General features: G+C 37.0%; 2 pseudogenes; both read left to right on the top strand.

Annotated features, from left to right (window-relative positions):
* Positions 1-588: 588 nt before the first annotated feature.
* Positions 589-18,815, top strand: LOC149225229 (1,4-alpha-glucan-branching enzyme pseudogene; annotated as a pseudogene).
* A 1,926-nt stretch (positions 18,816-20,741) lies between these two features.
* Positions 20,742-21,305, top strand: LOC149225228 (putative protease Do-like 14 pseudogene; annotated as a pseudogene).
* Positions 21,306-22,927: the final 1,622 nt, after the last annotated feature.

Raw genomic sequence — 22,927 nt, 5'->3', positions numbered from 1 at the left:
TAGAACTAGTTTAACTGACCATAACTCAATTTAATTGAAACAAATTGTTACAAATTAGCAATCAATCATATTGAACTGAACTCAAGCTTCCCCAGCTTGAATTAACTAAGTTAATTGAGTGACAAGTGCCATGTCACCTCAGTTAACTACCTCCAAGTTTTCTACTGAAATAGAAATTCGAATTTCTCTAGTTTGACCAAGGAAAAGTAAAACTGAGATTTTCTTGTTGCATTTTCAACAATGATCATGAACTTCCAATCCAAATATTTTGACCAGATCTACTGCAATGATATTCACCTATGATCCTAAGTTAGGTAAAGCATCAATCTATGTCTTTTTAAGATGTATCTTTATATGGAAGAGTTTGATCTTTTCGTTCGCTTCCTGTTGCTAAAGGATACTCAAATTCACCTCCTTATGAATTGATGTACATACAATCTTCCCATCCACATCTGAGCTACTTTAAGCCTAGTTTCTCAAATCAATGGCCATGACATTGTTCTTCTAATTAACTTTCTTTTTGTTCTTTAGGTGAATCTTTGGATGCAACTTCCAACACTTCACCTCTGTATGATTGTCAATGTTATAATGGTTTCAGCAGTTGCTGGGATCTTTGCATTGGTGTGTTTTGGCCATTATTTTTTATCTTGCCCCCTTTCGACTTCTTCTTTCACTCCTTAGAAGCATCCCAGTTCTCCTTCTGCTTCGATCCACTTGATTTCCCTTTATTTAGCCCCGTGTTCTCCAGGTACTGTGCTTGTACACAAGCCTCGTCCAACGTTTAAGGCTCGAACAACATTATATTCTTCCACATATGGTTGTGTATACCCCCATATACTTGAGGAGTACATCTAGGTTCTTTGGGGAGATACCCAACATTATGGCCATCTTTCTAAATTATGTGATGTGCTCTTATACACTTGTTGACGGTGTTGGACTCGCCAACATTCAGGGGATCTCCCCGGTATGAAGTCCCAACTAGACCTCACACCGTTTGGTGTAGAAGTCCCATCCGGTATGATGGCCCATTTCCATTATCTTAAATGTTTGCCTTAGCTCTTTCTTATTAGCACAAGAGAGTGATCTGCTTTGTCTTCGAACAACAAGGTTCATGTGCCTAGTGAGTGCTAGTGTTACTTGTGTCAAGGTCCTTTCACAGCAGAGAAAGAGGGTGGGAGTGAGTCTCCAGTCGGAGGGGAGGAAGTCCCAACTCTGTCAGAGACACACAACAAAACAGGACATGCACAGATTCAGGAAGAGAAATCCACACAGATGTGGCAGTCACAACACATAAAGGAAGATATCACGTTCAACACCCAACGGGGCAGTCCACGCGAGTGCGACGATCATTATAACAAGTTTACGTGAAAAGTTCTGTCTGATGTCCGAGGAGGTGACCAACATGGGCAGGACAACGTTAACAACTTATACAACACATTTTCATAAATATATGTATTATAACAAATGAATGAGTTCAATTGTTTAACACAGGTTAAAGCAACATGTATTACAAGTGTTCAAGATAAATATTACAAACAGTTACAACACATGTGTGAAAATGTGTTGGCCTGTTATCAGGCTTCTGAATTAAGTGAAAGTTCCAAGACACATTGATACACCATACATCACTAACCCCATGGGCGGGGTGTTGGAGCCACTACTCGCTCCTTAAAGAAAAGATTACAGACTCTCAAGGCTATGTGGGAGGAGCCAAGGTGAAAAAGTCCTTTTCATGTACAAATGAGAGGGTATTTATAGCCAAGGGTGAACTGGCCCTTGTGAATGTTCGACTTCCCTCATGACTGTTTGACTTTCATGACTTTTCAGATTACATGACTCTTTAGATTACAAGTGGGTCTCTTGGACTTCCACGTTACATTACATTGATTGACAACAGTATGGCCCACAATAGTGATGTGGCCGACATGACAGTGTTGGTATGTTCATGCTGTTGCTAGTGTGCATGTTGAGTTGTAGTGTCGTTGAGTGGTGGATGTCCTCTTGGTGTATCATAGCTTCACCTCTGCATGGAAAGGTGTGTGGATTCCTCGATGGTTATTGGGTTTGCCTGATGTTGTATTTGCGCATTTCTCCTCGCTTATACTTTGGCATGCTTGACATGTCCGTCCGTTCACGAAAATATCTCCTCGCATGTTCCTTCGTTTGTCCATCTGCAAACACATCCTTGCATGCTCGTCCGTTCGCGAACAGATATTCTCACATGCATCATTTGTTTATCCATTCGTGAACACAACCTTTTGCATGTACTCTCCTTGTTCATTCCATATGTCGTTGCTTCACATTTATTCGTGTACCTATATCTGCAATCACCCATGACGAGACGACATCAAATCCATAAACCTCCTAGTCTACCATGATGCATGGTCATTCGCTTTCGGATGCATGTGATTGGGAGAGAGGATAAGGTTGTGAAACTACGCGAGGAAAGTTTTAAGTTGGGATGCGAGCTCTAGGCACTGCTGGTGAAAACTGCGCAGAGGTCACTGAGGAATTGAGATGGATAATCTGGATCGGCAGTGACTGTCTGCGAGATCTGGCTCAGCTGGAGGGTAGATCTGTGCAATTTCTAGAAGGAAGCAGTTTGGGTAGTAGACGACCTTGGCAGAAAAAACTGTGAAATTCCTGGAGAGAGCTGGATGTGGGCTTCAGGAGACTTGGCATCAAAAACTGCGCAATTCTTGGAGGGAGCTAGCAATGGGTTGTGGGAGACAAAAATTGTGTAATTGCTGGGAGGATGACCTACTGAATACCTCTGTGCAGTTTCTGAGCTGAGCGAGGTGCCGGGACGTTGAGGGGCTTTCTCATGAAATTTGCGCAGTTTTTTGGGTGAGCAACCAACCAGCTGACTAGGTGGTTGGCTGGAAAAACTGCGCAAATTTTGAGGGGAGAAAGGGACTGACACTTGGTTTCTGTCTGGGCTATCTATGCAATTTCCTCAATCAGCGGAGTGGGCAAGGTCTACAGCTTCTGCGCAATTTTTGAGGGGAGTGAGTCCCGGGGTCACTGCCCGGTCAAACCCTCTGGTTGACCAACAGGAGGGTTGGTTGATCAGCTTGCGGGTAACACAAATTGAAATGGCTTGTTGGACACTTCTGCGTTGTTATGGGTGACAGTCGGTTGATTCGATTACAAGGTGGAGGTTTGACTATTAGAGGGTGATCCAGTCGTCAGAACTACAACAAAATGACTAAGTGTGTGAGTGAGTGAATTTGTGCAAATGCAACCTTGCGAACACACACTCAACATAACTTGGCGACAAGATGCCTAAAACCATCAAGGCAACATATGTTCAACATGACTGACTGACGGTGCAAGTGACAAGCGTGATGTTTGTGATGGATCGTTGAATGACCGCGAGGACCCTTGTGTGACAATGCATACAACTTCATGTGTGAGTTCGACGGATGTTTACATAGCTAACACAACATGTACACACGAAGCGAAGACCTTGTGCATGACCCAAAAATGGTTGCAAGCGTGACATTGTGACCAACATGCAAAAAAGTTGTATTTTGAACGATCAAGCAAAGAGGGTGCAAAGACTCACATGACTCCACAGAGTGAGCCTGAGTGCTTGCAAACATCAAGTAAAAACTCAAGGGAGGCTCTGAAATTGGATGCAAGCCAAAACTTTGGAGGGTGTTGTGGCCACTACAACACTGTGAGGTTCCCTCTTAAGTTCCTCTAACTAAAACTAAATTTGTCTAATTTTAAACACAATAAGATAGGAAATAACTTATTTATATCTAAACATTTATTTGATGATAATATACCATAAAAAATTATTTACCACAAATTAAATAAGTAAGAATTTCATTGCAACCATTTACATAAGTAATCAATAAACGGAGGAATACATGTTCCAATAGCTTAGTTGAGATGCTCCTCTTGACTACCCGATTGGATTTGCCTCCCAGCCAACTAGGAAGTATTTCCTGGCCCAGGTCCAACCAGATGTAGTGTGTCCAAGTTAAACAAACAATCTCCTTCTCTTGTTTTCCCTTTTTCTCCACATTCCTCCCAAAACAAAATTCTCCAAAACCACAACCAAAACCAAAACCAAAACCAAGACCAAGGATCCCCCTCTCCTCTCATCATCCTCCCCCTTTTATGCTTCTTCCTCCCCTCCACCTCAACCACCTATCATTAATGTCATAACTACCCCCTCATCCTTTCATTTGACTTTTCTTACCATATTGTCTCCTAAGTAAATTTGAGAGGACATTTTGGGGATAAGATATGGATATTTAATTTGGAAAATAATTGGGGGAAGGCCATATTTGCTCCCAAGTAAATTTGAAAGGACATTTTGGGGATAAGATATGGATATTTAATTTGAAAATTAATTGGGGAAGACCATATCTTCTCCTAACTATATATTTGAGAGGACATTTTGGGGATAAGATATGGATATTTAATTTGGAAATTAATTGGGGAAGACCATATCTTCTCCCAAGTAAATTTGAGAGGACATTTTAGGGATAACATATGGATATTAAATTTGGAAATTAATTGGGGAAGACCATATCTTCTCCCAAGTAAATTTGAGAGGACATGTTGGGGATAAGATATTTAAATTGGAATAATGGAAGGAGACCATTTTCCATCTAAAATTAAATTTGAGAAGACAAGTTGGGAATTGAATAATAACAATTATAAAATTTATATCAATAAATAAATTTACAATTTCACAAATATAGGTATGTACCAATATTTCTTGATAATTATTAGTCAATATTTTCAAGTAATTTACACACTAATAAAATTTGCATGATAAGATTAAGTAGGACATTACATACACCCCTCCCTTAGAAAACTTCATCCCGAATTTAGAGTGAGAAAGATACAAGGAGTTCGAAAGCAGTTTGACAATAAGGCATAACAAAATAGAGAGAGAGTTATAGTAGTAAAATTTGATAAGTCAGACAATGACACCACTTCCCATAAAGAGTTTTCAACTAATCTATATCCTCCTATCCTTCCTAACCTACTTTCGTTCCCACCCTATCCATCCTCTGCTGTTATATACTATGGCATTGGCTATATCAATCTAACCACTAATAAAACCAATATGGCGGAAGCGTCGACTATATCGACCTAACATCCCCAACATGCAACTGGCAATCATCATCACATGTCTAGGGGAGCATGTCCATCACTGCCCTCCCACGATTCCAGGTTTGGAGGTTACACGGTGGGAAATACCTCCACCCCACCTTACAACTAGGGTCAACACCCTATTGTGGACCACATTACAACACTGGTTGGATACTTGTCATCGAATAATATAGTCAGGTAGTCTTGTCACCTACCACTTACAATTTACCCATGTCATAAGAGTGCATATCCAGTAGATACAAAATGTAATAGAACAATGTACATCATACCTTTCCTCATTAGATGTCTTGACCTTCCCTAATGGAAGAGTAGATCTTGGCTATCATATAGTTCTTTCCAATCTGCAGGTTAGTTCTCATTCATGCATATATATAACAACAAGATATATATATAGATAACTGATCTTAAACATCATGTAATTAAGTCTAGTATCCACGTGTCAATTTTGTAGTTCATACTGGAAATAAATCCTAATTTCACTAAGTCATTCATTAGATAAATCATATCCACTTAAGCCATACATGAAACAACAATAACTCTGATAAGTCATGCACTAGATAAATCATCACCAAGTAAGTCATACATTACGTCATACATCAAACATTTCCATTATCAATTCCCAATCCATCTAATGATTTATATAAGTAGTTTCACATGTCCAACTAAATGCATCAATATTACATAGCGTTCATAAATAAATAACATGGAACTACAAAATAGAGCCTTAGCATAGGTAGCTACCAAGTAAGTCATACATTAGGTCATACATCAAACATTTCCATTATCAATTCCCAATCCATCTAATGATTTATATAAGTAGTTTCACATGTCCAACTAAATGCATCAATATTACATAGCGTTCATAAATAAATAACATGGAACTACAAAATAGAGCCTTAGCATAGGTAGCTATTGTTATCACAAAACCAGACCTTGATAGGCTGCTGACTAGGAAGACTTTGAGTAACTATTTCAAACCAATCTTTTGGTTGAGGCTTAGCCTCCTCAACCTGAGAGGGCTCTCTCACTAGGTTAAAGATTTTAATTTGAAGATTAGATGACTAACTCTATGGAAAAATAAAACAAAAATGTATAAATGGTTGAAAATACCAATCAACAAACATCTATTGGGCTATGGAGTCAAAGTATGTTTTAGTACAACAGCAAGATCAACTTAACATGGAAGTCAGGGCATAAAGAGTCTTAAATATATCATCAAAATAGAGACATAATGCAAGGAACACCGTTTATAAACATATGAAGGAAGTTAGAGCATTATCAATGAATTCTAAGTAACATGTGTTTATATCACTGCAAGTAAGTAAATGAAGAAAGCCATGAGAAAATCAAACATTAAAAACCCTCTCTGAATCCTGAGTAGTGAAGCCAATATCTCTATATTAACATGAAAACATACAGTCTCATACAATAACACAATGTGCTTGTTTCTTTTGAAAATTGCCAACCCCTTGAGGAATTCCACCTCTTGTATTTTATAAAGTTATCATTACAATCTTGGATTCCCTGATCCAACTTGAGGGGAATTCGAATTTCCTAGCTTGACAGCGATTCATACCTAAAACAGACTATTAATTACAAGTAACAGTTAATTGACTGTCTTAGAGTCCTAATACAATTAGGAGTACAACTCCTTATTATGATTAAAACAACCTAATCTAGGAATTGAACTCGATGCTTGACATCTGATCCTCCTTAACTTCGACCTTGGTAATGTCCATAAGCCTCCTGCTGGCCTTTAATAACTTCTCCTTTATCTGACCTGAAAACTAGGAATATGTCCCCTGCACTATAGCCTTGGTCTTCAATGGTGTTCCTCAAATCTTTTGATGACAAATCTAGCCCCTTTAATCATGTAACATATGTTAAGTTAGCCATAGAACCCTGCTCTTTCACTTGTGCAAAAATTAAACTCCTTGAAGGTGCATGAAGAAGATCAATCTGGATGTGTTATGAAACTAACTGTTGTTTTTGTAGTGCAAAACTTTGCTTTTACATATATCCTTTATCCTTTGAGTTTTTTCCTTGCTTGAGCTTTAAAATTTCATAAGTGACCTCCTCACATTCTCCAGCAACATCATTCTCCAAAAAATAACCCCTTCTTTCCTTTGAAAATTGATCAAAACATCAAAACTGCACCTACAGCAGTTTCATAGCGCGCTACGAAACTGTTGTGTGAATCAATTTACACAGTTTTCTTCCAAAAATTTTCTTTCTAAGGATTCTTTACAGCTGTTCCATTATGTACATATGCCATATATACTTAACATCCCCCATCCTTGAAACATCTTCAAAAAGTAATGTCTTTGTTTCAACCAAAATTGTATTAGGGTTTCATCACTTACTGCCCTGTTCATTTGTGCTTAGGCTGACCTCCATACTTGCTCAACTGAATTTCAAGGTCTTCAATTTGTCTTTTCATCCTCCTGGTATTAGTTCTTAGTCTGCCATTGATCCATCTTACATACCTTGCCTCCTTGATTGCAGGGACAGTCCAGGTAAAGTATTGAGCCTTTCTGCTAACTACTTTAGGTTTTGAAGTTTTTTCAGCTTCCCACAGAGCCTTCATTATGTTGAAATTGGCCTTCTCAGCTACATGTTTCCTTGCCCTTTTCTTAAGTTTAGCAATCTCAAGATTGGCAAGTTTCAATTTCATCTTAACTTCCTTTGAAATCCCTGTAGACAGAAAACCTGGAAGAAAACTGCCTCGCTTGAACCCTACGGAAGAACTTTGGTTTCTGCTCACCCTGGGCTTGTTTACTTGGACTAAGAACAACACCAAGTATCTCTTGCACGAATATGACCAAGATCAACTAACCTTTTTTTGAAATTTACAATGACTAATGACAAATGACCCCTAACGAATCTAATGATGGATATGAATGGTTGCATGTGAGAGGAAAGGTTCATGGATTGACACATGATGATGAAAATTTAACGGTTTCTGGTGGATTTGACAGCTAGATGGGATTGATCACGAATCCTCGATTTTGTAGTGCACGTGGTGTAATTTCAGGGCTTTGCGCTACAAAAACGACTAGACAGTTTTGTAGCGCGTTCAAATTTTTGAAATGACCAGACACATGAAACTTAAAACATGATATCGGATCCATAAGGGGCCAGACAATGCTGATGGACTTTATTAATGATGGAAATGAGACTCTAATGCTATAACTGAAACTCTTAAAAACATAAAAAATGACCTGACCATGTCTATCCCCAAAACTTAGGAACCATGTGGGTTGTCCAGAATTTTAAAAACTTTTACAGTGATAATAGTGGCTCCACTTGGGATAATGTGCCCCAGTGGTACACTAAGAACCGGTAGCTCCAATGCTGCTATCCATCCTTCAGAATAAAACTCTGAAATTCTACCCAATCTGCTTCCCAAGCTTTAATGATTTCTGCAAGAAGGACTCAAATTGCACCTACTAAAAAAAATGCTCAGTCAACCTACCTTGAGCTTATTCACACACTCCTACCTACCCTATCAGCTGCAATCTCCATTTGTAGCTCGAGGAACATAAAACTTCCAATGAAGCCAGTAATTGATCTGATCTGACACTTGAATCTCTTGGCTGTGCTTGAAGTAAAAATAAACATGATACTGAAATAACCGAGTCAACATGAGATGTAACTGATCCTCAAGATAAAAATATAACTGGAAATCTGAATAGTAAACCTTTTCCATGTAATCGGCTATAGGGTCAAAAAATACATGATTAGTTTGATGATTCTCGTAACATTCTATATCTTCAAACAACTGATTCTCAGCCACACAAAATTCCTTTGATATGTTATCCAACTACTTTTTTGAATGATTCCCACAAACAATGTAATTTTCCTCATTATTATGATTGTTCTTTGATGTAAGCTGCTGCAAAGTATGGCATAAAAAATCAACCTTTTCCTCTACCTGAGGGTTATAAAAGCTATCTTCTAGTATTTCTTCTTGGTGTTTGCAATGATTTTCATACTCTTTATGATCAAAAGACTGGCAAGTTCGCTGCATCTTTACATTAATCTCAGAGGATGTAACATGGTTTTCATAAGTAGACCCCTACTGATTTTCATGTTGCATTTCATGGGATGTTATCCTTTCTTCTTGGTGTTGAAATGTATTGTTATGAAGAGCCTCTAAAATTTCTTCATCCATGAATTCATCATCATCATAACAGTCCTCGAAATATTGAATAAAACTCACAGAATGTTTACAACAATCTTTGACCAACAATAAGGAGGGATGACACTCTTTATACATCTCATAGAATACATCATGGAAATTAGAAAGCAAATATAATGAACCATTTTCCAAGCCTTTATACGAAGACCATGTTTTTCCTTCTAAAGTGGTCATAAACATCTTCATGAGACAATCTTCAGGGAACTGAACCTTAAGACTGTGTACATGCATATGGAACCTAACCAAATGAAGGGCAACATTGTCTTTATTTTCATCTTTGAATATTGGATGATCATCTAACCATTCAACCTTTGGCATAGGATTTGGAAAACCAGGGATATGAGACCGATTCATAGGGGCATACCTAGCATTCATTCTTGCAATGGCACTCATCTTGAAACTTCATCAAGCTACTGATCTTCTAGCAGTGGAGTCACCTTCCAATTTTTTGTTTGATGTGTGGAGTCGCCAAAGTAGATGTAGCCTCGAATAGCTTTCTAAGCTTCTTCTACCTTCAGAAGTTCAGCTTCTTGATTTCGGGAATGAGTAATCTTCAGGCTCCCGGCAGACGCACCAAAATGTTATCACAAAACTACACCCTGATAGGCTACTGATCAGGAAGACTTTGAGTAACTATTTCAAACCGATCTTTTGGCTGAGGCTTAGCCTCCTCAACCTCAGAGGGCTCTCTCACTAGGTTAAAGATTTTAATTTGAATATTAGATGGCTAAATCTGTGGAAAAATCAAACAAAAATGTATAAATGGTTGAAATACCAATCAACAAACATCTATTGGGCTATGGAGTCAAAGTATGTTTAAGTGCAACATCAAGGTCAACTTAACATGGAAGTTAGGGCATAAAGAGTCTTAATATATCAGCAAAACAGAGACATAATGCAAGGAACACAGTTTATAAACACATGAAGGAAGTTAGAGCATTAACAATTAATTCTAAGTAACATGTGTTTATACCACTGCAAGTAAGTAAATGAAGAAATCCATGAGAAAATCAAACATTAAAAACCCTCTCTGAATCCTGAGTAGTGAAGCCAATATCTCTGTATTAACATGAAAACATACAGTCTCATACAATAACACAGTGTGCTTGTTTCTTTTGAAAATTGCCAACCCCTTGTGGAATTCCACCTCTTGTCTTTTATAGAGTTATCATTACAATCTTGGATTCCCTGATCCAACTTGAGGGGAATTCAAATTTCCTAGCTTGACACCTATTCATACCTAAAACAGGCTATTAATTACAAGTAACAGTTAACTGACTGTCTTAGATTCCTAATACAATTAGGAGTACAACTCCTTATTATGATAACAACAACCTAATCTAGGAATTAAACTCGATGCTTGACAGCTGCTCCTCCTTAACTTCGACCTTGGTAATGTCCATAACCCTCCTGCTGCCTTTAATAACTTCTCCTTTATCTACCCTAAAAACTAGGAATATGTCCCCTGCACTATATACTTGGTCTTCAATGATGTTTCTCGAATCTTCTGATGACAAAACTAGCCCCTTTAATCATGTAACATATGTCAAGTTAGCCTTAGAACCTTGCTCTTTCACTTGTGCAAAAATTAAACTGCTTGAAGTGCATGAAGAAGGTCAATCTAGATGTGCAACGAAACTAACTTTTGTTTTTGTAGTGCATACCTTTGCTCTTACATATATCCTTTATTCTTTGAGTTTTTTCCTTGCTTGAGCTTCAAACTTTCATAAGTGACCTCCTCACATTCTCTAGCAGCATCATTCTCCAAAAAATAACTGCTTCTTTCCTTTGAGAATTGATCAAAACATCAAAACTGCACCTACAGCAGCTTCATAGCGCGCTACGAAACTGCTATGTATGTCACCTATAGCAATTTCGTAACGCGTTGCAAAACTGCTATGTGAATCAATTTACACAGTTTTCTTCCAAAAATTTTCTTTCTAAGGATTCTTTACAGCTGTTCCAATATGTATATGTGCCATATATACTTAACATCCCCCATCCTTGAAACATCTTGAAAAAGTAATGTCTTTGTTTCAACCAAAATTGTATTAGGGTTTCATCACTTACTGCCCTGTTCATTTGTGCTTAGGCTGACCTCCAGACTTGCTCAACTGAATTTCAAGGTCTTCAATTTGTCTTTTCATCCTCCTGGTATTAGTTCTTAGTCTGCCATTGATCCATATTACATACCTTGCCTCCTTGATTGCAGGGATAGTCCAGGTAAAGTATTGAGCCTTTCTTCTAACTACTGTAGATTTTGAAGTTTTTTTCAGCTTCCCACAGAGCCTTCATTCTGTTGAAATTGGCCTTCTCAGCTACATGTTTCCTTGCCCTTTTCTTAGGTTTAGCAATCTCAAGATTGGCAAGTTTCAATTTCTTCTTAACTTCCTCTGAAATCCCTATAGATAGAAAACCTGGAAGAAAACTTCCTTGCTTGAACCCTACAGAAGAACTCTGGTTTTTGCTCACCCTGGGCTTGTTTACTCGGACTAAGAACAACACCAAGTGTCTCTTGCACGAATATGACCAAGATCACCTAACCTTTTTTTGAAATTTAAAATGACTAATGACAAATGACCCTAACGAATCTAATGATGGATATGAATGGTTGCATGTGAGAGGAAAGGTTCATGGACTGACACCTGATGATGAAAATTTAATGGTTTCTGGTGGATTTGATAGCTAGACAGGATTGATCATGAACCCTCGATTTCGTAGCGCACGTAGTGTAATTTCAGGGCTTTGTGCTACGAAAACGACTAGACAGTTTCGTAGCACGTTCAAATTTTTGAAATGACCAGACACATGAAACTTAAAACATGATATGGGATCCATAAGGGGCTAGACAATGCTGATGGACTTTATTAATGATGGAAATGAGACTCTAATGCTATAATTGAAACTCTTAAAAACATAAAAAATGACTTGACCATGTCTAACATAAAAACTTAGGAACCATGTGGGTTGTCTAGAATTTTAAAAACTTTTACAGTGATAACAGCTATCTAAGTCAAAATGGGCATCACAGATTCTCAAAATGTGAGGGTTAGTCACGACATATAGTCTCTGCATCCTCCTAGGTAGCAGATCCTAGGTTGTACTTGTTCCACTGGACCTTAACCTGGTCCACCATATGACGTCTAAGATGTCAAACCCTATGATCCAATATGCGTAATGGTTCGACCACTATGGTTCCCATGTCTGAGACCTGCAATTCCCTCCATCCAATTTGTGAGATTCATCATAAACATAATGTTGTAAAATAGAGACATGAAAAACGTCATGAGTTTTATGCAAATGGGGTGGCAGTATAAGATGATAGGCAACTGGTCCAATCTTATCCTTGATCCTAAAACGTCCTGCAAATCAAGGTGACAACTTTGTCCCTTTCCCAAACCGAATGGTGCTTTTGTTGGGTCGGATACGAATAAAAACTTGGTCCCCTACTTCATAATTGCAATCAATCCTATGTGAATTAACATAACTCTTCTATTTATCTTGTGTTTCCTTTAACCTTTGTCGAATTTGTCTTACATGTTCCTCCATTTCTTGAACTAATTCTGGCCCAACTATTATTCGGTCCTCCAACTTTTCCCAACTCAATGGCATCCTACATGGCCTCCCATATAGAGCTTGATAAGGAGGCATCCCGATTGAACTGTGGTAACTATTATTATAGGCAATTTCTACAAATGGTAAGTACCTTTCCCACTGAGTATGATTATCCATGACGTACATTCTAAGCATGTCTTCCATAATCTGATTTACTTTTTCAACTGCCCATCTGTTTTTGGATGATATGCAGTGCTCAGGTTCAACTGAGTCCCTAGTGCTGACTGTAAACTTGTCCAAAACCTAGATGTAAATCGAGAGTCTCTGTTAGAAATGATCTTTGTGGGTAACCCATGTAGTCAAATAACTTCACTTATAAAGACTCGTGCCACATCAGTAACAACGTAAGTGTCTCTTACTAGGATGAAATGGGCACTTTTGTTCAATTTATCAACTATAACCAATATAACATTGTGCCTCTGTGACATGAGCGGCAAACCCACAACAAAATCCATAGAAATTACCTCCCATTTAGACATAGGGATGTCATGTGATTGTAGGAGTCTTGCTGGATGGTGATGATCGACCTTCACTCATTGACATTCGAGGCATTTGGCGACAAACTGGACTATGTCATTTTTCATGCCTGCCCAAAAGAAGAGTTTCTTCATGTCCGCATACATCTTCTTCACTCCAAGATGTGCACAATAGAGTGTTCTATGTGACTCTTTGAGGATAGTTCTTCTTATAACCCCTTCCTTAGGTATGTACATTCTCCCTTGAAATCTCAATAGTCCATCTGGTTTAATGACATATCCCTCATAATTTGGTTCTATCTGCTTTCCACTCTGGAGTGCTGAGATAACCTTTAGATACCAACTATCTTCAAAGATTTTCTCCAAAACACGTTCCCTGAAATTTACCTTTAAGGCTACTAGGGAGAAGGTTTGCGGCCTCCTACTTAGTGCATCGACCACCACATTCTCCTTTCCCTTAATGTATGAGATCTCAAAATCATACTCACTCATGAATTCACTCTGCCGCCTTTGTCTAGCATTCAAATCTCTTTGAGTGAAGAGGTGCTTCAGGATTTGATGATCTGTTGTTAACTCAAATCTTCTCCCAATGAGGTAGTGTCTACACAGTTTCAATGCTAACATCACTGCCGCTAACTCTAAGTCATGGTTAGCATACAACTCTTCGTGTTTCTTCAATTTTTATAGATGCGTAAGCTATTACTCCACCTTCTTGCATCAGTACTACTCCCAATCCTTTCTTCGAAGCATCGGTGCAGACAGTGAAGTCTTTTTCCATGTCCGATACTCGAAAGATCGGTGCACTAGTTAGTAACCTCTTTATTTCTATGAATGCAGTGTCACATTCATATGTCCATTCATACCTAACCCCCTTTCGTTGTAATGTGGTGATGGGTTTTGCAATCCTCGAAAACCCTTCCACAAACTTGTGATAATACCCTGCTAGCCCCATAAAACTATGCACCTCATGAGAATTTTTTGGTATTGGACAATCCATTATGGCCTTTACCTTTTCTAGGTCAACTGAAATCCCTTCTCCTGAAATGATTTTCCCAAGGTAATGAACTTTCTTATGAAAGAAGGAACATTTTGACAATTTTCCATACAATTGATTTTCCCTTAAGAAAGTCAATACAACCCTTAGGTGCTTTTCATGCTTCTTTTCATTCTTGGAATACAAAAGAATTTCGTCCAGAAAGACTTGTACAAATTGGTCCAAATACTTCCTAAACACACCATTCATGAGGCTCATGAATACCGTTGGTGCATTGGTCAAACCAAATGGAGCAACTACGAACTCGTAGTGCCCAAACCGAGTTGATAATGCAATTTTTGAGATGTCACCTTCCTTAATCCTCAATTGGTGGTATCCAGATCATAGATCAATCTTTGAGAAAACTAATGCTCCCTTAATTTGATCAAATAGGTCATCTATTCTAGGTACCAGGTACCTATTCTTTATTGTGGCTCTATTCAAATCCCTATAATCTATGCATAGCCTTAAGGAACCATCCTTCTTCTTGACAAAAATCACTCGTGCACCCCAAGGTGAAATACTAGGTCTCATAAATCCCAAGTCTGCACCAGGTTTTATGTTGGTTGTGAAATCAATCTCCCTTACAGGAGGTAATCTAGGCAATTCCTTAGGAAAAACATCCTTGAATTTTGACAAAATTGGGTGTTGATCTAGGGAGGGTCCTTTCTAGTCACTTACAACCTCGACCACATATAGCTTGCAACCTTGTCGCAGACAACATTTTACCTTCATCATGGATATGAATCATAGCGACACTCCTCTTTTGATTCCAAAAATATCAATTGGCCTACCTTCATCATCTAAACAAATCACCTACTTCCTCAAACAGTTTACCAAATCTCGATGAGCTTCTAGCCAGTCCATTCCAATAATTACATCATACGTCCCCAACACTGTGACATATGCCTTCAACTTAGTTATACACACCCCGAGGTTTACCTGACATTGGTCAACACTAGGTCCTACTACTTGTTTTATCCCAGAAGCCATCTCAACTTGCTTAAAGTCATCATGCTCATGGGTTGCCAACCCAAATTTTTCTAATGCAACTGGTGAAATGAAACTATCTATAGCACTTGAATCAAACAAAATTTTAAATTTACTTTGTTTATCATACCTGAGGTTTCTACTACGGCAGACTAGTGTTCAACTTGTTGGTTATCTATTGTTGCATAGATCCAATGGTGGCTACTTACTCCCCCCGTTGGTGCTTTTCCTTCTCTATGGTTGTTACCAGTTTGTAAATCAGGACAGTCACACTGGTAATGAGGTCCCCCACATCCCCAACAAGTGATGCGTGGTAGAATTTGAACAGAATGTTGTGGAGTACTTTGGAAAGAGTTCCTTCCCTTGGGACCCCTACCCCTAGTTGTTGCTCCTCATGTATGACCTTGATTTTCACACGCCCTTGAAGCTACAGGTGAAGCTGCACTAGTAACCATCGAAATCCCGACTATCGGTGCTCTGTGTACAACCCTATTTCCATATGGCAGTGGCCTCAAACTTCCTCCCCTGGGGAAGGTACGAGGGGTCTTCCCCATAAACCATGGTTGTTGTGGAAAAATTGGTTTTGTTTCCACCCTTTAAGTCTAAGTGTTCTTCAACATAATGAGCATGTTCCACAGCTTTTGCAACTGAGGATGGTTTCCACATCCGCACCATTGCCCTAATCTTAGGGTTCAATCCATAAATGAAACAATCTGCTTGGCGCTGGTTAGTATCCATGTAGGAGACATACTTGACCAATTCCATGAATCTAATCTCATATTCTTCTACCGTATGATTTCCCTGTACCAAGGCATGGAAGGCTCCTACCTATTGTTCTTCATAATATGCTGGTAGGTACTTTTTCCTGAATCTCTCCTCAAATAACTCCCAAGTAACTGTGTCCGAAGTGAGGTGTAGTTGATGCTCTAAGTTACCCCACCAATTCAGAGCACTATCTCTGAGTTGGAATATCGCTATTTTAGCTTTTGAATTGGAAGTATAATCTCTTAGTGCGAAGCACCTTCTCATTCCCTCTAACCAGGCTTTTGCACGTTTGCTGGCATGACCTCCAGCAAACTTTGGGAGCTTAATCTTTTGGAGCTCCCTAGTAATGTCCTCGATTGGAGGTCCTCTATTAGAGTCCCTTGATCCCTCGAGATTTCCTAAAATTGATGGAGGGTGCTCTACTTCCACTTCAATTGTTTGGCGCCCTTTTAAAGTCTCATTAATTACTTCTAGGGAACGCAAGATGAGAGTCAACTCTGGTGAAGGTAATGGGTTATTTGTAGGAGGTCCTTGTGATGACCCTCCTTGACCTTGATTTCTTCACATCCTTACCATTTTCAATTGTTCAAATTTTTGTATGATACGCAAGACTCATTAATCCATCTTAGGGCTTGTACCTCTTAGTTGACTCACATACATGTGTATAACGATAGTCATAAGTTTTTCCTTTACTATGCTTGTAAAAAAGCATTATTAGTACTGAGAAGATTCCCAAGGATCTACCAAATCCTCTCATGTGTGAGTTCTACATAACTTACAAATTTTCTCTTGATACTTGCTAGGGCACTGGTGCAATGTACTTGTAAGTCATGCTTTATCACAAAATTTGTTTTCTTTAGTACCATAGTTATAATTTAATATTAAACTAATTAATAACTTGGTTTACTATATTTAAATAACTAAGTTAAATACTAATGTGAATAATACCCTTTTTAATCATGTCTTCCTTCTATGGCCATTCGTTGTTCCTTCCCACCCTTTATATTATGTTTTAAAATCATTTATGTCCATTTTATGAATCTTAAGATCTCCTATAGGACATATAAACAATTGGTCTCACCTCTTGAAGAGGCAGTGTCCTTGAAGCAAGGTTTCTAAGCAATTATCCATGAATGCATATATATATATATATATTTGCAATAATTAGATTAAAGAAGAAAATTAACATTGCTAAAATAAATGTGAATTCTTACGAGCTTCATAGACAAAGTCTAAAATATTGTGGGATGAAAGAATGCCATTTTTGTGATATTAATAGAATGGAGAATGAAAATTAATATCATTTATATACTTGCATTAGACCAAACACATAGATCTTAATTTCAAAATGTATCTAAAACAAGGTTTCTTCAAACAAGATTCAACATGCCAATCTAATAGTTCCAAATGTTTGCTTAGAAAGGATCTACCTTAGAATTTGCACACACTGTTGAATGGAAGAGTGATCTCCAAGTTTCCTGCTAGGAGGAGAGTTTTCATAATGCATTAGACTCTGAAAATAACAAGTCAACGATGGATAGAACTATTGAGGATGAACTGGAAAATTTGGTTGTTTTGACTGTGGATCCACCCTTGGCTTCACATAAAGCTCATTTCCAGTACAGATATACAAAGTATTTACTACAAAAGCAAGCAATAAAGAAGTATGAAGGGAGCCTTGAGGACTTTTCACAAGGTTATTTGAAGTTTGGTTTCAATCGAGAAGGAAATAAAATTGTATATCGGGAGTGGGCACCTGCTGCAAAAGAGGCACAACTTATTGGGGATTTCAATGCTTGGAATGAATTGGGTCACCAAATGGAAAGAGATTAGTTTGGTGTTTGGACAATCTACATACTAGATACTAAAGATGGAAATCCTGCTATCCCACATGGTTGAAATGTTAAAATTCGAATGAAGGTTGCTAATGGAACATGGATTGATAGGATACCAACCTGGATTAGGTATGTCGTTGTGGACCTTAGCAACTTCGGTGTAGTGTACGATGGTGTTTATTGGGACCCCCCCCCACCTTCTAAAAGGTATGAATTCAAATATCCTCGGCCACCAAAGCCTGAGGCACCACGAATTTATGAAGCTCATGTAGGAATGGGTGGCATAAAACCACGTGTAACATCATATGTGGAGTTTGCATAAAATGTTCTCCCTTGCATAAAAGCAAACAACTACAACACGGTTCGGTTGATGGTTGTGGCAAAGCATTCTTATTATGGATCATTTGGACATCATGTCACAAACCTTTTTTCTCCCAATAGTTTGTGAGGCACACCAGAGGACCTGAAATTCTTGATTGATAAAGCTCACAGTTTAGGTTTACAACTGTTAATGGACATGGTTCACAATGATGCTAGTAGCAATGTCATAGATGGTCTCAATGGTTATGATATTGGTCAGAGGATAGAAGAATCGTACTTCCACTCTAGAGAGGGGATACCACAAGTTGTGGGATAGTTGGCGATTTAACTATGGAAACTGGGAAGTTCAACGTTTTCTGCTTTCTAATTTATGGTGGTGGCTAGAAGAATTCCAGTTTGATGGCTTCCGTTACGATGGGCATAGATTTAAGTTTATTTGATACACAAAAGTGGCTAAAGAATATTTTAGCACAAGGAATTTGGCTGGAGCGTAATACCCATATTCATTTCTTGCAGTTCTGCACTGATTCGAGTGCTAATAGAAGGCAAGCTGGTCCATGCCCACTTGGTGAGTACTGGAAGGGAGCTCAATGTTTTCCTTCAAAACAGATTCGTCCACAAGTATGCCAAGTGTGGAAGTTTGGAGGAAGCACGCCACATGTTTGACAAAATATCTGAATGAAATGTGGTCTCCTGGACTGTCATGCTCACAGGATATGCACAGAGCGGAAACGGGGAGGCAGTGCTGAATTTTTTTTGCCAGATGTATAGGGAAGGAATAAAGCCTGACTAATTCAGCTTCTCTAGTATATTAAGGGCGATTGGGAGCTTTTAGGGCCTAAAATAGGCTAAACAACTCCATGCCCAGATAGTTAGAGTAGAATTTGAGTCAAATATCTATGGCAAAAGAGTTTAATTTTTAATACAGAATAAGCGTGGCATTTATAACAACCCCGTCATATCGAGTTGTGAAACAAACTTGGGATTCAGAGACCTTCATCATTGCAGATTATTTCATTTACGAGCATGCCTTTTCTCACTCATATACCTAGCATCCATGCCAACCACAATGCCACGCCTCCAATCCAAAAATAGTTCAATGAACCATATCCTTACAAAGACGTAATCAAACCAACCCTATCACAAGTTCACCATGGATATATGCCAGAGCGTTGCCAAAGATCAAGGAGAATAACAATATTTGCCACAACATTGCCAAAGATTAAGGATAATAACAATATTTTCCAATTATCGCAGCAAATTTGATCTTACGAAGATCCTCACTTTCAATCTTAAGTCACTGAAGATAGACCATATACGAATCTAAAAATCGGCCTTCATGAAAAATATCACTAGAATTCTCTAAAAATTGTTAAATTTCTGAATTTTTATGGTATAAAACACTTAAAATTCATTTACAACCACGATATTTCGATTTTGATTGAATTTGTTATGTTGCAGGTGAACGAAATCCGACCAAGGAGAACAAATAATTTACTGTGGCCATCATGAATTCGACCTCAGTGAATTGAAGAGAATTAACCAATCATGTAGAATCCACAGATAATTGGCGATTAATTTTCAAAGGGAAAGAAATCAAATTATGATTCTAAATCCTGCAAAGCAAGGAAAGGATATACATAAATCATTCACATTCAACAAGGTGTTTGGAGCATCTGCTACTCAAGAGGAAGTGTTTTTGGATACTAGGCCATCGATCAGATCTGTTCTCGATGGTTACAATGTTTGCATTTTTGCATATGGGAAAACAGGTTCTGGAAAGACATACATAATGACTGGTCCTAAGGTGATTATAGAGGAGAGTTGGGGTGTGAACTATCGAGCCTTGAATGACTTATTCTAGATATCAAAACAAAGAAAGGATACATTATATATGAGGTTGTCATTCAAATGATTGAAATATACAATGAACAAGTCCAGGATCTTCTTGTTTCAGACAATTCCAATAAAAGATTAGAAATCCGAAACAATTCACAACAAAAAGGACTCAATGTGCCAGATGCAAATCTAATACCCGTTGCATCTACATCTACATCTGCTGTGATTCAAATGGCACAATTTTAACAAATGTGCATGTAGTAGCAGAGTTTACAAGTGCAGGAGTGCTTTATAAAGGAAAGTTTTATTGAACAGACTTAGAGGACAACAGGTACCATCTTTTGGACTGTCCCTTGGGCTGACTAGAAGGCAAAAAAGATCACGTTTTGGGGACTATTTGCTGAAGGAAATTTGCAGACATCTTTGGACCACTTTTGGTAGGTTTGGTGGGCAGCCATACCTTCTTTTGGACATATATATGAGACTGATTATTTATTTATTTATTTTTATTTTTTTTGGATAGAGATATGAGACTGATTTTTTTTGGACATGCCTTGACTATCCTATTTTCGTCGATTTTTGGCATAAGTTTTGACAAGAAGAAGGCAATTTGGGAGCTGGTTGTTGTTACGTTGCAAGATGGAAAGACTTTTGATGGAGAAGTTATCAATGTTGATTTTCATACTAATATTGTTGTTGTTAGAATTAACGCAAAGGTTCCATTGCCAGCAGCAAAACTGGGTTCTTCTAGCAAACTTCGACCAGGGGATTGGGTAATAGCTTTGGGATGCCCTCTATCTCTCCAAAATACAATTACTGTTGGAATTGTGATCTATGTAGATCGCAAGAGTAGTGATTTGGGTCTTGGCGGAATGCGCAGAGAATATTACTATTTACAAACGGATTGTGTAATCAATGAGGGAAGCTCTGGTGGACCATTAGTCAATCTTGATGGTAACACAATGAAGGCTCTTGCTCCTGGTGGAGTTAGCTTTGCTATCCCCATAGACTCTGTCATCAAGACCGTTGGGAATTTCAAGAAACATGGAAGAGTTGAAAATATGGAGTTTACCACGAGCAAATATTTCTAGAATCTCATAAGATGAGTTGCATGAAAACAAATTGACTCTTTTTGTGGGAGTTGTTCTTAATTGCCTTAGGATTCATAATTTGATCTAGGGCTTTGTTGGGTTGGTGGGATTTAGGCCCCACATTTTGAACCTTGGCTCTGATACCATGTGTGAGGCTCCCTCCTAAGTTCCTCTAGCTAAAACTAAATTTCTCTAATTTTAAACACAATAAGATAGGAAATAATTTATTTATATCTAAAAATTTATTTGATGATAATATACCATTAAAATTTATTTACCATAAATTAAATAATTAAGAATTTCATTGTCTGTATTATCTTCCGGATACATCGCATTAGATTTCCTTCTGATCGACGTTTCGAACCAACAACGATGGTTCATCTTCAGGATCTGAGATAGATATTATTTGAAAGACTGTTCTCAATTTTTCTTTATATATATATGAGATGCTTGGCCGACAGATATTAGAATTTATTTATTATGTTATTATTATATTTTTATTTATTTTTTTTTTTTTTTTTTTTAATTTATTAATTAATTTATTTTATTATTAATTTTTTTTTTTTTTTTTTTTTTTAATCTGACTATTATGGTTATATAAATTCCTTTTAGGGTTAAGAAAGATTCTTCGGCGAAAATCACATGGAATATCATTTGTCGACGCGTTTCGAACCAACTAGTGTGGTTCATCGTCAGGACAAGTTAACTTGTCCTGACGATGAACCACACTAGTTGGTTCGAAACGCGTCGACAAATGATATTCCATGTGATTTTCGCCGAAGAATCTTTCTTAACTTGATATGGATCACAGAAGCCTGAACTCTATTATTGAATCCTTTTAGGGTTATTTTTATTAATTTATTTTATTTATTTGAGTTTAAATTGTTGTATTTATTTTAAATTGTTATAGTTGTCATATTAGTTTAAATTGTTATTATTTAACTATTTTTATTTTAATTACTTTTTAATTATTTAATTATTTTTATTGTATTTATTTCAATTAATTAATTATTAGTTTTAAGTGTTATAATTATTAATTTTAATCGTCATAAATATTAATTGTTATAATTATTCTATTAGTTTTACCTAAATATTGATTTTAATTGTTATAATTTAATTATTTTTATTTTAATTACTTTTAATTATTTAATTATTTTTTTATTTTTTTAATTATTTATATAGTATTTATTTTAATTATTTAATTATTAATGTTAAGTGTTATATTTATTAATTTTAATTGTTATAGTTGTCATATTAGTTTAAATTGTTATTATTTAACTATTTTTATTTTAATTACTTTTTAATTATTTAATTATTTTTATTGTATTTATTTCAATTAATTAATTATTAATTTTAAGTGTTATAATTATTAATTTTAATCATCATAAATATTAATTGTTATAATTATTCTATTAGTTTTACCTAAATATTGATTTTAATTGTTATAATTTAATTATTTTTATTTTAATTACTTTTAATTATTATTATTATTATTTATTTATTTATTTATTTATATAGTATTTATTTTAATTATTTAATTATTAATGTTAAGTGTTATATTTATTAATTTTAATTGTCATTGATGTTAATTGTCATAATTGTTATATTAGTTTTACCTAGTT

Source organism: Pinus tabuliformis, chromosome J (genome assembly GCF_031772625.1).
Source record: "Pinus tabuliformis cultivar Carrire ecotype Pingquan chromosome J, CPIR1, whole genome shotgun sequence".
Classification (NCBI taxonomy): Eukaryota; Viridiplantae; Streptophyta; class Pinopsida; order Pinales; family Pinaceae; genus Pinus; species Pinus tabuliformis.
This window is presented reverse-complemented; position numbering and strand designations above follow the sequence as displayed.